The sequence below is a fragment of the Lutra lutra genome, chromosome 3, assembly GCF_902655055.1.
Source record: "Lutra lutra chromosome 3, mLutLut1.2, whole genome shotgun sequence".
NCBI lineage: Eukaryota > Metazoa > Chordata > Mammalia > Carnivora > Mustelidae > Lutra > Lutra lutra.
In genome coordinates, this window is record NC_062280.1 from 165,142,109 (window position 1) to 165,159,779 (window position 17,671).

Genomic DNA, 17,671 nt, shown 5'->3' on the forward strand with positions numbered 1-17,671 from the left:
TAGATGCTGCTTCTGAGTATTCTCATTTCCCAAAGAAACTCCTCAATTTATGCTCCAGAGCCTCAGGTGCTCTGTTTTTACTGAAATCCTTTTCTTCATGCATATGAACATTGTTAATTTGGCTTATAGTGTTTTTGAGCATTGCCCACCACTAGAGTTCCCAGCATGGTGACAGAGAGATAAGATAAGTACTTTCCATTATCCTTTGGGCAGACCTTGGACAGGTTAGAACAGATGTACAGAATAATTTGCAAATAGTTCTGCTTTGTTCTCTCTGAAATTAGTGGGTTCTCCCCAGAAATGCAAAGATCTCCACAGCTGTGGTGAAGGGTGGGACAAAGGCAAGTAAAAACAACAAAAACCATTCCTAACTCTTTAAATTTACCTTTTTCTTGACTCAGCATTTGCTTAGCTACTATAAATGTTTTGACTCTTTCCCAGAGTTCTGACAAATTTGCTTCTGACAGTTTCTGTTTGTTTTTTTCAATGTTTCCATAGGAAGAGGAAAACTAGTAGCTGCCTTCCACAATTTTACTGTCACTTCCTTTATGTCCATTCTTGAAGTGACCATTGGAAATGTTGTGTCAAGAAAGATTATGAGCCTAAGGCAAATGGAAGAAAATGTCAAGATCGAGTAGCTATGTCTGTTATAACAGAGAAGAAAAAGTGTTACAGCAAATAGTCCACAAACTTACCAACTCTGGACAAACCCAAATAAATACTACATCACTTGGTCAACTATAATCCAGAAAAGCATCATGATTACTGAATTACCACTCTAGTACTGACTGAAGGTATTTCAAACTACACCTGCACATATATATTCTCATGAGTGTGTATGGTACTAACTCATAAAGATACCTCTTTCTCCAAGGAGGAAATGTTCTTAACAATGTGATGTGGTGAATCAAGAGGAAAACTTGTCACCAGATATACCTAGATTCAAATGATAGCTTTACCCTTTACTAGTGTGTATTTAAGCAATTGGTTCAACTCTTGGATTAAGTAAGCTTCTTTCTAAAATTGTTTATTGGATTTGTTTTTCATTTTTTCAACAATTTGTTGAAAACAGGAAGCAAGATATCTGTGAACATGCTTTGATCTACTAACATTGATGATGATGATTATGACTGCTAGAGTAATTCTAGCCCCAGTCATAGGCTACTGAGAAGGTAAGTAACAGGAGGTACTGAGGTTGATCATAACTAGGATATCAGTGCTCATGTATTTTTATCTACCCCGAAGGATCCCAGTTTATACCCATTATTCCAGCATATAAATACTGTCCTCTTTCAATGTTAAAGTATCCTGATTTGGATAAGTCACACAATAGTACCTTGATCTCCTAGAAAGAGTATCAACAATAATTTCCTAGTGGTTTGTCAGGGAAGAAAAGAGCAGTATCTTTGTAGTAGAGAATTCATAATAAATATATCTCTCATTTTTTCTCTATGAGTTGCCTACCACAACCACCATTCTTTTCTTCTTCCCTAGTAGGAAAAAATCAATTTTCAATTGGGCATATTGCTACCAAGAATAAAAGACAAAATTCCAAAATCTCTTGGAGCTTAGTCAACCAGAAGACTATATTCTGAATGATGGTAAAAAGTATTGATGGAATAATTAGTTAAGTTATTAAACAAGATGATTCAAATCAGAGGAACAACAACAAAAAAGATGTGTATGGGGGGGGTGCTTCCCAGTTTCTCTGCTCCATTCAATAGTTTCCCTCTTGTGGTTTGTCATATAGACATGATCATCAGAACTACAGCAGACTCTTTGAGCCCTCAAGTGAACTTAAGGATACGTATCATTCAGTGGAATGGTGCACAATAGAGAAAGAGACCAGGCTTCCTGATGGCAATGGGTTCTTACCCACCAGACCTGGACTACTTAGAATATCTAAGAGAGAAATAATTCATGTGATGCTTAAGTAACTACTTTCTGGGTCTCTTACTGTCAGACTATCACAATCCTAATTTATATAGAATTTGTTAAATGGGCATGAAAATTAAAATATTAGAATCTGAAATGTGTCTCTATTAAAGTGTAAAATTCAACTGAGTAAATTTTAAAAATCTTATTGGCTTCATGTAGCAGTTCATGAATTGAGCAGCATCCAATCTAGCAGTAAAAAAGACCTCTGAAGAACTGTATGTGGTAAGGGACTTTAGAGGCAAAAGAAAAACAGGAAAAAGAAAGTTCTCCTGGGCATTTGCTGATTGGTTAAAACAGCATTATTTACTTTATTTTCTTGTGTAAACGGGAAGTCCTAGAGCTGGGTTGGGTAACTTGGGCTGAACAGACAAGCACTGATTTGTTGATCTAGGTCTTACTTATTTGGAAGAATTAAGCCTAGAACGTTCATTAAGTTTGATTCAGGGACATGGGGTTTAGCATGAGTATCTCCATTTAGGGTGCAATCTGGTTACTCTAACATCACTGATATTATAGGCTGCGAACCTGGCAAAACTTACAATTCAATGCTAAAACATTTGGTCAAACTGCTGCCTGCCTTTCTTTGGAAAGCAGACAAAATGCTGTCTGGAAAGCAGACTAAATGGCCTTAAGGGAAAGTGTGGGAAAATTAGAATGTTGTCTGTGCTGGCTGCTTTTTACTGTTTTCAACAAAGTTCCAGGATTGATGAACTTAGACTTGATCCAGCTTATCTGCAGGCAGAGATGTTAAGGTGTTCTCTTTCTGCGGCCTACAATCTAAATGCATTAAATTTGGAGACTTTTAGGATTAAAAAAAAAAGTAGAAGAAGAAGAAAAGAAAAGAAAAGGAAAGGAAAGGAAGAGAAAAGAAAAGTAAAGAAAAGAAAAGTAAAGTAAAAGAAAAAAAGAGAAAAAAAAAAGAAGATAACTTCTCTATGCTCCAAAGTGAAGCACTTTTAAGTCTATTCTGAAGAATCAGTATTGCCAGGAGATAAATTATGGGCCCCAAAGCTTTTAAAAAGGCCTTCCATTAATAGTTCTCTATCAGACAATGAGAGGCAGCTAGCAGCAAAGATCAGATTAAGTATGTTGTCTTCCCACCCAAGTCTATTCTTTTAAGTGGTCTCAAGGCATTATCAGGCTTAAAAACTACCAGATCTGGAAGCCAAAAGAAACTATAAACCTGGACTACAGCTGTCTGTTACTTTAAAAATTTAATACCTGAACCTCTATGGGAAGGAAATGGGCTTTAGAATCTTCACAGGCTCTATGAAGACACACACTCTGCCTAGATTAGAAAGAGCCATTGACGGTTATGGGGAAGGAATAACCCCTTCAGAAGCCAGGGTCTGGAACAAGGGAACAGAGACAACATGGCAGGATAGTTTCTCCAGAAAACAGACGTTGAACAAGCATTCTATTACCAGGTTAAAGGACTTCACTATTTGTAACTAGCCGGATTCCAGCATTTTGATGAGCTAATGATACCAGTGTTTTCTACTCTACATTTGTTCTAAATGGAATTTTTATGCCATTCTCCCTGCTCCTTCTCTTTTGGGTGTGTATCAAGAAGATAAGCTGTTTTTGTTCTGTTTTGTTTTGTTTTGTTTCAGTTTAGTAAGTCAGCAAACAATAAAGAACTACTGGATCTGATAGAGAATCAGCAATCATCAAGAGACTTTGCACATTGAGCTAGATGCATAACTGGACAAGTTTCCTTGAAACTATCTGTGGCCATGTGATTAAGTTCCAGGTAAAAAGTTGTAAACGATTTGGTACTTCAGTAAATTTCTTCAAAAAAACATGTAGCCCTTTCTCCTCTTCTTATTCTATTCTTAATAACTGGGATGCACATGGGATGCTTAAAGCTCCAGCAGCCATCTTAGATCAATGAGGGACATAACTAACAATGGCCAAAGAGACAATAGGGATTGCCATACCAGCTCCAGATTATTTACATTAGATTTACTTTATTTGAAAAAAAAATCAGTTTCTCTTCTGTTAAGACATCATTTTTAGTGTTGTGTGTGTGTGTGTTCATGTTTACTATGATCAGCTTAATCCAAAGAATATATTCTCTTATGTGTTAGGATCATTTTTACTGAATTTCCACCCCTCCCCCAAGATTAAAACAAAGAGGCAAGGGAAAGTTTCATATGCATCCTGAGGAGCTATATTCCAAGCACCTTCAGTACAATGGCCTAATTCAGAGAGATTGCCTTGATCATTTTTACATGCTCTTACTGTTCTAAAGGTATTTATTTTACCCAATGACAAATATATAGTAGTTTATTGTATATGATCAAATAAATTTTATATTCATCTTTTAAATTTCTAGTATTTTAAGTGGATATTTAATCACATTGCCCTCATGCAAAATACAGTTGCCTATGTTTACTCTTTTCTTAGTCTCTCAGAAACTTCCATAGATGGCAGTCCTACAGAGTTTCTTTATTACAATATATTATGACAAATCATGGGTAATGAATGCCATGTAATGCTGTACAGACTTCTCTCCCCAAGGTTCGAGGTATTTTTTAGTACCCAAACATGGCTTTTTGGAAAAGTGGTCCTGGGCATAATGGGAGGGATTTGAGAAGGCCCCTTTGAACTCTTCTGGCAACACTGAGTTCAATGAACTCATCAGTTGTTTTCCAATCCTGATTTCTTCTCCCAAGGTTGTTATGCAGGGAGAAGACTATAGTAAGGGCATCTGCAGGAGCCCCTCTATGACCAAGAAGCCTTCAATGTTGAATCTGTGCTTTCTGGATAGCAGTCAATGGCCTAGACACCTGGTTGCATTCATTCATCCATATATCCATTCATTCATTTTATTTCTTCATTCATTCATTGTTCACTGACTTCTACTCTATGTTGGGTCCTTTGGTGGGTTCTGGAGACATCTGAATGAATTTAACAGGCCTTCCACATTGGATATTTAGTCTAGCAAGGACACCATGAAGCTATCGCCTATCTTGGAGCCTAAAAATAAACCCAAGAAAGCAATATGGTACACTTTGGTCCGCCATGGAGATAGCTGCTGTATCTAGATTGGCTAAAACTGCTCACATTTACTCCCAGTTTGTGGTGATGAAGGAAGAGCTTCATTTCTGCTAGATCAAACCCAAATGGGAGATTATCAGATATGCACCCCATAGATCTGGCATTGGGGTGTTTGGAAGTACTGTAAGGCCAGTAAGGAAATTAAAATTGCCTATAGGTCCTAAATTCTGAAACCTGAACCTGGATCATGTTAGGGATGACCAGACTCCTCCACTCCCCATGGCCCAAATCATTCCACACATCATTAGAAACCAGCCGTATGTCTTTGGTAGAAGAGAGTGAGACACCGAACCCCTGAAGGATTGAAGTTATGTATGTTTGCTGCAAACACTATGATCTCAGCCAAAGATGTATTAAGAAAAAGAAATTTCTTGGGATAATCATATTATGATGACAGTAGTGACAAAGCTCTTCATCTATGGGGTTTCATGAGGTGAAAAATTCCATTATGACCTATGTTACACTGGTAAAAGTGACATGGAATTTTAGCAGCTGAGTCCCACTGGGACATTCCTATATGTTGTACCGCACAATTAGGTGTGCTTGTGGAGAAACGTGTATGTCATTGGAAAAACAGCTCTCACAGGAACATTGCACACATTATACCAGCATTACACAGACAAGCAGCACTGGGCTCTGCTTTAATTTGACATCTGTCCCCTCTCCCAAACAACTGGACTAACCCATGCATATCACTCCAATGCTGGTGATGTCTATATCTGTGAAAGAGTGAATTTCTGTCACTGTCAGCTGTGAAACGGAGAAAGGTGATTTTGCTGACAAACCAGGGCTGTGACCCACATGAGAAAAATCAGATTAAGAGACTGCTCTGTTTTGCGTTTGGTGGGATAAAGAAGGTGAAATCTATAATGATCACATTATGACTATAGTTGACTAATAAGACCTATATTTAATTAAAGAAAAAAAAAAGCCTTAGTAAAAAGAGCTGTGTCACCCAAAGTTACAAATCTCTTCCCTAAGGTAATCTTCATCCAGTGAGTGATGAAAGTTGTGGTACAAAGGCTTGGTCCCCTTTCTTAAATTCGGAATAATTCTGAAAGGCCATCACAGCTGTAGTTCCCTATGTGTGTTCTGCTGAGACACCACATTGATCACATCACAGTTTAACTTCTCCTACTACCCAGTCCTGCTTTCCTTCCTCCCTCACATGCATTAACCTCAAGAACACCTCCCAATAAACACCTTCCTGCATGCGAACCCCTGACTCTGAGTCTCTTTCCTTGAAAACACAAAATCAGACATTATTTATATGTGCAGATTAATGTAATTACGTATCTTTGTCAAATTTGTATCTACAGGGTATACTTGTAACAGGGAATGGGATTAGACTTTATTAGTTTAGCATTATGTGAGTTTTCAGTCATTGACATAAATCCTCAAGACTAGTGCATAAGAAAGAACCAAAGAAGATCAAACTATCAGATATATATTACCGTATAGCCAAGCACCCTACATTTACTGATTTTAAAGAGCAATCATTGTATGTATCATGATTTTATGGCTGGACAGCCCTTCTGCTGACCTCATCTGGGCAAACTCTTGTGGTTGCAGTTAGTAAGGCAAGTAATATCTGAGCTCCAGCTGGGATGACTGGACTTCTCTCTCCATGTAGCTCAAGGAGGTGAGGCTGGTCTTTACATGGTGGGATCAGGAAAACATTCCAAAAAGGTAATCTACATGCCAAAGCACTTATCAAAATAGGCTTGGTTCTCCTTTCCTGATATCCCATTGGTCAGAGCAAGTAACATGGCTAAATCCAGATTCAATATGGAATGGTATTGTACAAAGGCACATGTCCAGTGAGGTGCGGTTGTGTGTGCTCTCTCTCCCTGTGTGTGTGTGTATGTGTGTGTACACATGTTAACTTTTATACAGGGTTTATTAGGTGACTTTGCTCTTTTTAAGTTATACAGACACATTCACACACATTTGTTTGATAAGCAAATATAAGCTTATGAAGTTGAAACTATTATTATCCCTGACTTATTGATGAAGAAATTGAGGTATGTGGAATTAAGCAACTTGCTCCAGGCATAGAGTAAGCAGAGGAGAAAATGGGATTTGAATCCTCGTGGATTCACTCTAAAGATCTGCACTGCAGTTTTGTCCCTCTGCTCCACATCTTCCCCCTACTGCCGTCCCTGGGGTGTGGGGTAGAGAGAGTAGTAGTGTACTGTCAGATAGGAAGATGGAAGGAATTTTAAAGGTTATCAAGCACTTTGCTTTATAGATAATTTGGGGACCTGGAAATATGAGATAATTTTCCTCAATGCATGCAACTCAAGTCCTTTACATTATGTGGCACAACTTTTCCGTCTATGTCAGCATATTGAAAAAAGGTTTGGAAGATTCAATTTTTTAAATCTACAGATGAGCCCGCATGGATTCAAACTGCCAAATCAGGAAAGGTAAAGATGGATTCCTTTCACCAAATCAAAGAGCACCAGAACTAGAGGATGCCCAATGTAACATAAAAGATAAAAGGGATTTATGCTTTGTACTTTACACAGTTGGTAGTAAACATATGCAAGTCATTACCCCAAAGGTTATACAGTCTGAAAATATAAATAGGTCCAGGAAAGGCTTAGATAAATTCATGAGCCGAGTTTATAATGGGTTACCAAAAGGAAGTTAGGGATCACAGACTCCCTGAGGTTCGGCTGTGGAGGGCAACTAGCATGTTTTCCTGAAAAACATCAAAGAAACTATGCTGGATCCCTTGAGTTGATATGACTCAATATGACAGTTACATTCTCATATTCTTCCTATATGATCCCTGATCCACATAATAGCATTTATCTAAAGACTCGGTTAGTCCTCATTCATTTACTGTACAACTATTTCAGAAAAATTATTCTTTTCCTTTTCCATCAACAAACTACCAGTGCAATTTCTTTCACAGACCCTTCATAGTATCATGGAAAATTTTCTGTTTTCTGACTTCTTTCTATGTCCCATTTTTTTTTATATCAAACTCTGCTTTTTCCTTTTTCAGCTCTCTTAAAATTGTTTCCTTTACCTCCCTTTCATCTTTATTATTTTCCTCTTTCCAACCCTTTCATCTCTTTCTAGCCATTTACCTTCAACCCTTTCTTTAAACTTTATGATACAGGAGATATATGTCAGTAATCTGTTTTTTACTAACTCACATTCTTTATTATTATGAAATAAGAACATGATCCAGTCAAATCTCAAAGTGCATAAAAATAACTTTAGAAAAAATTGTAAATATTAAAATAAAATAAATACAAGAGAACAACAGCAAGCACGTATGCCAATCCTCCACTCGTATAAACAGCTTCTATTGAGATAACATAAAAAATGCTCCAAAAACAGCAGACCTAAAGTGATAGTTATCTTAGGTGATGTTTGAAGTGTAGCCTTATAGAAAATGTTGGTTTTGTTTATTTAGAAAGAGACATTTGCATGATGAAGTTTATCTAATACTACCTGTGCTACCAGAATATGTAAATCAGTGAGAGACACTCTGGTTTTGGATCAAAATTGCTGCTCTGAAGACAGTTTATTTTCTTTTCAAAATATATTAGTAATTTGAAGTACATACTAGACTAAAGTTATTTATTATAACTTTTAAAACATTTATAATCATCTCTGATACATTTAATTTCCAGAAAGTATATTCAAAGGTCAATTTTCTATCTACAGTACTTTGTATCACTTATATATGTGTGATACCTCCTAAAATATTATGCAAAGAAAATCAAGTATTTGAAAAATTCGGGTCTGGTTCAAAGTAGCCCAAAACTACGTCACCATTATGCTGCAATTATTAAAATTCTATTGATAAGCTGTTAATAAATTCATTTTGCCATTAATTTTCCACTGCTACTCAACTGCTGTAATATGTTAGGTGACATATACAAAAAATCTTCTAAATCTTGGTTTCTGTATTGGAGTGACTGCTTTTTATTCATACATACCTTTAAGGATTTTTTTTATTATATATATATTTGGAACATTTTATATGTATTACCATTCTTTAATTATTCTACATTTAGTGCCTGCTATATATTATAAATTGCCCTTTCCTATAATGGCTACATCAGTTAGATATTAAATTCCAATATCACAGCCACTGATGTCAACATTCTGTTTTACTAGTCCTATCAATTTCTTATCACTCCTCTTCAACCCTATCGTGGAGGACATTTGGATTTTCCCTACCTAATTGTTTCAGGCTTTGTCAAATTCAAAAAGCAAACACTCTGCGGCTACTCATGATACCTAAACTCTGTTAAATCAGAAACACCATGAAGGAACGGTGCTGCCTATAATCTATTCCACTGAGTGTGCTGGCAAAGGAATCTGGCTTTTCCACAGCAAAATGACAGCCTTAAGGAGCAGTGCATAGTGCCTGCCATCAGCAATGCTGTCTGCAGAGTCTGCGACAAAAACCACGCGATAGGGTTTCTGCTAAAGCCATTCTTCAATATAATTTATGTCTTTCTGATAGGGTAGCCCTCAAGTCTGATTTTCTGGCTCTGAAAGAGGTCTGTGAATTTTCTAATAAACTTTATTATATTATTTCCTTCTTATACTAGCTAAAATGGATTTTACTCTTTGAAGGTAAGGATTTTATCTAATAAACTGATCAATAAGTTAAGTCCTTTAAGGATGATAGGAGTATTTTCTGGATCTCCTTTCTCTTCAAAGACTACAGTCTATCTACTATTCATCTCAATTGCATCCTCTTTCTACTTTTATACTCACTCTGTAAATCCAAATCATGAATCAATCTAAGCATCTGATTTCTCCACTCCAAAGCCTGGGTAGATGAAAATGGGCAAAGATCTCACTCAATCATTTGGAACTATTTCTATTTAAAAAGGAAAAAAATAATAATAATAAAAAAATAAAATACAAAAAAATAAAAAGGAAAGAAAATGGAGCTAAACTATCCAAGTTACATGGTCGTGTGGACAAAGCTAATTGCCACAGACGTAGGGTAGATAGATAGATGGATAGCTAGATAATAGATTAGCTTTTTCTTTTTTTCTTTTTTTTTTTTTTAAACACTCACTCCTGCCTCTTTCAGGAGGATTCCATGGAGGCTGGCAAGTACATTTCTCAGACCTTGATGCCATTGGCTTTCAGATATGGTTGAAGTTCCACTGATGAAATACATTTGCTCAGAATGTGAGGAGGGAAGAGAGAATGTGAGGGGGATAATGCTAGCTTGCTGGCATGTATTGTTTCTGACTCTTCCTAATTCAATGGTTTCCTAAATTGGAGGCAGGGACTTCCCTAATCCTACTGAAGCAGTGATATTACAAGAAATCGGAGCTGTTTGGGAAGCCCATCCTTCTAGCCCCTCAAAAAATTCCAGGTAATAATTTATCTTTTAAGTAGGTAAAGTGCCTTTTTTAAAAAAAAATTTATTTTTTATATTTTATAAACATATAATATATTTTTATCCCCAGGGGTACAGGTCTGTGAATCGCCAGGTTTACACACTTCACGGTAAAGTGCTTTTTATAGTGTGGAACTGAACCTTAGCCAGTATGGTATGGTCGTGTTTGTGTGAAGTACAGTGTTCTCCAGTCCTAGGCATCTAGTGACGTTTTCTTGGGTGCTGGTGACAAACATAGTATCCAATTGGAGAAATTGCCCTCTTTATTTATTCTTACAACCCATTAGATTGTTTTTTAAATGAATTGTCCTATTACTAAAAGAAAGAGTGGAGTATAAAACTCACTGGCATTCTTGTGGTTAATTTTTGCAGAGTGAATAAATATCTTAATGACTACATAAGTTCCAGTTCCACTAAAGTAGCAATAAAATGATTATTTTAAAATCGTAAATGTGCAAACCCAGAAAAGAATAGAAGAGACATGAACAATTAAGAAATTTCAATATTCTGGAAAACTGAGAGTGGGAGAGTATGTGAAAGAATGGTAATGATGCTAACAAAGAAAGCTGGTGCATTAACAAGTTGCACCGTGATTTACACTGCAAAATCCTGAACGGCCCAGGACTGTTGCCAACAGCAGGTGTCTGTGAAGGTAGAGATTAGGGACTGAATCAAACATGGTGGGGGGGTCACAAATCCGTGAACAAACGTCCACCAGGTGTCCTCCCTTACTTAGAGTAGCAAGATGACTACCTGGGAGAATGATTCCTGGGGAGAGTAAATCAAAGAATCTCAGGTTATAGAAAAACCAGGCACAGTCGAAACCAAGAGTGAGGTATGATATTGAAAACAAAGGTGCTAAGGGAAATTATACTCATCAAATGGTGAAATCTTGGCTTCCTATTCCCAGTCAATCCCCAGAAACCTAGATGTTAAAAGCAAGACATAGCATGCCAAGGAGGCAGGAATCTCAGAGTTCCAACTGGTGAAGCTGCCAGGTCCAAGAGAGAAGTTCGACAGGTAGGTCATGTAAGATTCTCCAGGGAAATTCTCCACCTCTTGTCCTTATCATGAAGCCCGTCATTCAACAATCCCACTCACACATGATCTAGTAGCCATCTGTTTAGATAAAGACCAAAATAAACAAGAAACAACTGAGGAAAAAATGTAATGCAGGAAGTTCAAAACTCATTACCAACTACAAAGTCTTGAGAAATATAAGAGATGTAAGTATAAACAAGAAGTTATTATAAAAAGAAAAAAAGCATATGTTCAAGGAGAGACTCTTGGTAATTAGAAAATATAATCACAGTAATACTTGGAAATTTTCAATTGAATTTTCAAGAGACAATTTGTGTGTGTTTCCCAAAATGATATATATATATTTTTTTTAAGAAAGCACAAAGATAGGAATACTTGAAACAGCTGAAAAATTGTTTGGAGGAATACCGTCAAAAATAATCAAAAAAAATTCTAATGCACAAGATTTCCAATTTGGAAAGGTTCGCTGAGTAGCCAGACGAAATAATGGAAATAATCGATATTAAGGAAGAGCATGAGAAATACTACAGCAATGACAACAACAAAAGTAGAATCAAAAAACTTCCATGATTAAGGAGTGGGTAGGTGGGATAAAAAAAATAAAAATTTCTGGGGAAAGTAAAACATATATAGTTTGGAACTATATATGTTCCAATTAATAGCAACCTGGCAACTAAAAGAAAAGGAAAAATGCCTTTGATACATCTACAGTGAATTATCTCTAATAAAAGAAAAGTTTCCATTCAAATACGAGATTAAAAATTATTTTCAAATAAGTTCTCAAAACAAGATATCAAAATTCTAGTACACTCTTTTCAAGAAGCTTGAGGATGTATTTCTCTAAAACAAGAGGGAAACAAAGCAAGAAGAAACAAAGGATCCAATTAAGACAGAGGCAACGGGATTTCCTAGTGAAAGAGATGCCCAGAAAGATAACGGACAAGCTCTTGCCAGCATAAATGGAGACCAGCAGGTGTAGGGAAAAACATCATGTACGGACATACAGACACACAAGGAAATAATAAATACCTTATGCGTTTTATCATATAAATAGAATTTTTTCAGTTCTTTGTATAGTGAAAGGATGAATTATTAATGTTTCAAAATACCATCAAAGTCTAAAATGAGGCACTTTTAACCCCCCCCCCAAATTTGGTGGTATGGGAGTTAATTTATTGTTTGTGTACTCCATGGCTCAAGTGCAAACAATACTATGTAATCATGAAAACTAAGCACTGAATGTTGATTAATTTTTTAAAGATAACTATCCAGTGCATTTGTGGCAAGGGGAAGTATATAGTAGGTAGTGGAAGATAAGAGCTAAGTCACCATCTACCATGTTACAAATCAGATCATTTTAAATTGAAAAAAATCTATAAAAAGCATTACAAATTCATTATTTGGAAATATGGAGTTTAATATCTGAAGAAACATGTGGAAATGTTAAAAGTGATTTGCTTGGGGAGCTAGAAGTGGGGATGTGTGGAGTGTTAGGTTGCTGTTTTGCTGTATGCTTCATGTGTGTGTGTGTTTGTGTGTGTGTGTATCTAAAATGTATGTGTGTATATACGTATACACATATATTTACATACTCACTTAATATATATCATTACTTATATACACATATTATATGTATATTTGATAAATATACCACTAAATTATATACAATAAAAAATACAGACAACAAAAGACCATAATAACGCCTTAAAATCAATCCTGTTATCCCCATTTTGCATAGGAGAGACTTGAAAAAGTCAAAACCTTAGCTAAATATGTGGCAAAAGCAGAATTTATATTCAAGTTTTCCGAAGTCTAGGGCCATATACTTCCTACCACATTACACATACTCCTTCAAAATTATGATTATTCCTTGCCCAATTTCCAGTTACCAGCTTGGAGTCCAAGCCGAAAGCATATTTGCTTAGTGTTTTCTCAGGAACATGAGCTGAGTCACACACACCTCTGTTCTGTTCCTTGTAGAGTATCCCACAAGGGGCTGAGAGAAGTGAGGAAACCTGGAGCCACAGAGTGAAGGAAAGCTTTGTGGGGTGTTAAGGCATGTCTAGACGAGGCGTGTGAGAGAGAAAATGGAAATATTTCATTTATATTGCTTTGATTTCTAACTTCTAAAGTGTCTGAATATGCTCATAAATGTGATTAATCCTGACCTAAATGTTTGCACAATATCTACACTGATATTTAAGCAGAACAAATATTCTTGCATATTTTTTTGTTTTTATGCTAGAGGGAGGAAAATGTGTTAAGTTTTCCACTATAACCTAAGGAAATTCTCACTGAAAAATGTGATAGAGACACATATATTAACATATTAATATCAGAAAATGTGATTAATGTAATAATAAACAGCATGTATCAATGCAAGTAGAACCAATTAAAATTGTACTACCAAACGCATTTTCCACTTCAAACACAAGGAGTTTCCAAAAGTTAGACATCTATTTTTTAAAGCTCGCTTATTTGTAATATAAAAAATATATATGTACTCCTTTCCAACATATTATTAGTAAAAAGCAATTATCTATAAAGCTCATATGCTCTTATCTGTGGCCATGAATAATGAAAAGTAGGATGGCACATAGAGACCAGAGAAACACGTATCTCAATATTATTCTTTCTTGATCAGAACATACATGAAAACATTCATGATTGAATGATTTGATGGGCTTTTTTTTTTCCCTGCCACATTTTTTCATTTGCCCAGGGCTAAAAAAAGAAAAAAAAAAATCTTTAGAAGCAAGTAAAGCTTCCACAGTTCCCAAAGTTGTGTGATTCTCTTTGGCTATTGCTTTAGTCCCCAACTGCAAAGAACCCATCTTTTATTCACTTGTATGATTCTTCTCTGTAGTTCCTGACATCCTTTTAATGCATTTTCTCAGGGACCACAAGAATGACATTCCTCTTCCAATCTTTGTCATTGTTCTTTAAAGTCCCAGCTTCTGCCACAGCCTTTTGTAGAAAGAAGATTCCCTATCCCACAGCTACATTCCTTCCGTTCTGCTCAGTATCACTTGGAGGCGGCCTCCGTTCCTCAGTATATTCATCTTTCTTTGGTCCAGATCAATAGATCATTTTAAATCAGTGCACTAAAGACTGAAAGACCACCTTTTATTGCAGGCTGGTAGTTCAGACGTAAGAGAGTGAATGATTTCTTGGGGTTTGTGGTCCATAATTATATTAACCTTGGTCCCACACCAAGCTATTTGAAACTTCTCACACCTCATTACCAGTCAATGCATCCTTCTCTGTATAAGAATTGCATTGTTTGACTTTGAAAGACATGTTGTTAAAATCCCTTTACAGGTTGGTGATGTTTCTTTAGAAGAGTGGAACAAATTTCATGGTCAAAGTCAAAATTTTAGCACCCTTTTTATCACAAGGATATCTAACCCTGTGAATCCCAGAACAGTCTATATTGTTGCAAGTGAGTTAGAGAAAAAAAAAAAAAAAAGAAGCGAATTGTTTTAACCATTACCATATTAATAATGTGCTTTACACTTTAGCAAGTAACTCTATTATACATTTGTGTTCAGTGTTTTCTAAATTAAATGTATCACCTCAAATTATAGAAAACTAGTAATAATCATGATTGATTGATAGATTTTTAAATTATTTTGCAATCAATAACCTCAATCCTGCCTTGAGTTTAAAAAGAGAAATAGTTTAGGGAGTGAGAACTTTACTAATGCGAATGAAATGGGTCTGTCTGAGATATTTCCCTGAGACTGCATTAGACATCTTTGAAATGGATTGAGTAGTTATGAATCTAGCCTAACTAATTAAATTCTCGCTAAACAAACAAACAAACAAAAAACAAATTACAAGAAACACATTATATGTATTTCACTAAGCCCTATGAGGTAATTGGCTTGTCTACAGTTTAAAAATAAAATAGATGAGAGATTTTATATTTGATTGCTATTGAATGATTAAATAGTCTAAAGCCAAAAGGTTCTCTTTTTGCTCTCAGAGGAATGCTGGAAGACAAAGGGGGAACTATATAAAGTCCCAACTGTTCCTTTTTATGAGAAAACGGTCAGACAAAAACTGGATAAGCAAAAGGGCAATTGTTTGTAGTGCGTATCACCCAGGGAATTCCTTTAAAACACAGTGTATTCACTCAGCCTGAAAGACCGTGTTCGCTGTTTTACTAGATGGAGTTAATGATTTACCCTTCGAAGATCAGTGACAAATCAAATCAATGTTGGGGTCAAAATTAGAACTCGTATAGTTTGAAAATTTTTAGGTTATGAATTATCTTAAAAATATAAAAGGTAGTATACATACTTACAAAAACTTGGGGAAAAAGGACAGAAGTCTAATTAAACAAATTAATCATCTCTTAACTCAACATTTCATTAATTATCCAAATCATCTCTCAGGTATCCAGTTTCCTCAATAATAATAATGAGTCTCAATTGTTAGAACAAAAATTTTCTGAGACATAAAAGTCATATAACAAAATAAAGTGTGTCTGAAATCATCACTAAAAATGGGTATTCTAATTCATAAAATTTTCTAATTAACCCAAGCAACATTTATGCTTTAATTTTCATTGTATTAACAATCACTGTAAAGTATCAGGCTAATTTCATTCCCAAGTAAACACATTATATTGAGACATAGTTTTAAACATCTTCAGGGTCCTGGGAACATCGTACTGAACATAATTTTTCAAACTACAGCCCTACAAATTTAAAGCATATATGTCATTTAGAGCATATTTTAGGCCATAGAAATGTTTACTTCTAATAATATCACCATCAGTGAATTAATACCAGACTTAATATTTTAAGTTTCCTGGTTCAATTCTGGATTAAATTTTCAGTCTTTTCTTTCATAGATATTTTATGAAGCTCAGAGTATACATATATGAAATTGCCCTGTTGAAGCAATTGTCATCTCTTTCTGTATTTAAACATCTTAATAAGTACTATATCATGGTTTGATAGATACCATCAGGATGTCTACATTAGCACAAACATCTGTTTCCTGGCCCTTCAACTTATCCCTCCAGCTTATTTATTACCAAAGACGACTAACATTTTTTAAAAACATTATTTCTGCCTATTGTAGACTTGCCCACCTTCCACAATTTTATGTTTCTAACTTCTGTTAATGTCAAATGATGTTTGGACTTCTTAAGAATTTTGAAATAGAATGACTTATAGGCTAATAATCCTTTCTCTCAGGCTCTCACACGGTGGCATAAAACATAGTTGTTTGCCATCTCAATGGTAAAGTAGCCTAGTATACACACAGAACACAGTAAACACTTCAAAATAAACAGAAACTTTTGGTGTAACTTCCTAGAGCCTTTGTTTATCACAATGGTTTACAGAATTGTTCTCCATTTGCCTACAGTATTTAGAAAACAAAGAACAACTACAGCTACATATTTACTCTCAGCAGCTGTTAGATGATGCAGTGCAATCTTGTTTCTGAAGTATTTACTATCTAATGGTTCTCACTAGTCAGCTTGTTGGGTTTAGCAAATAATTAATCGCAAGGGCATTCTGGGGGGTACTCTGCTCTTTATGTGCCTTTCCACTACCAAGAAGTGTTACCATTTTCAATGTCCCTCCACTCTCCATTTTTAGGTGCAGTAGAGGGCTGTGGGAAGAGCACTGAACTTGGAATCAAGACACTTCAGTCCAGTCTCATCTTCCACCTTCTGGTTAAACAGAAGCAAATCTCCCAGCACCCTGAGGATCACCATCCCTCTACCAAAACATGAGTATTAAACTACATGAACTCTAATGTACTTTTCCTTTATTTTCAGAGGGAAAATATGTTTTATTAAACATATTTGTACATAATTAAACAAATGTTTAGTTTGGTAAAATGTACATCACTCTCTCAATTTTCATAATCTCTTTTACCCTAAAAAAATAATTTATTTTTGTTATATATAATAGTCTTGATTCATAAATTCAGACATGTAAGAATTGCAGGTTTTTTAATTGTTAATATTTCTTTTTGACCCCAAATTACCATTTCTTTTGCTTTAAAAGAAACTTCACTTCCATGACTCTGAAAGTCATTCTGTTTCCCCATTCTGAAGCCTTATCTTAGGCAATACCAATTCTTGAGAGGGAGGTGTCAGCCATAGACCCAATTAAATTACCACTCAGATACCTTTTCCTTCTGTCCTCACTTCTCCCTCAGTTTTAGAGTCTCTGCTGATTTCATGTCTATGTGGGAGATGAAAATCTTTTA

General features: G+C 35.6%; 1 long non-coding RNA gene across 1 annotated transcript; it reads left to right on the forward strand.

The window, feature by feature from the left end:
* The first annotated feature begins 1,064 nt into the window (after positions 1 to 1,064).
* Positions 1,065 to 17,261, forward strand: LOC125095849 (uncharacterized). The gene is made up of 5 exons (XR_007125969.1): positions 1,065 to 1,172; positions 3,557 to 3,691; positions 10,280 to 10,369; positions 11,304 to 11,417; positions 17,059 to 17,261. It is a non-coding gene; the product is annotated as an uncharacterized LOC125095849 (long non-coding RNA).
* The last annotated feature ends 410 nt before the right edge of the window (positions 17,262 to 17,671 follow it).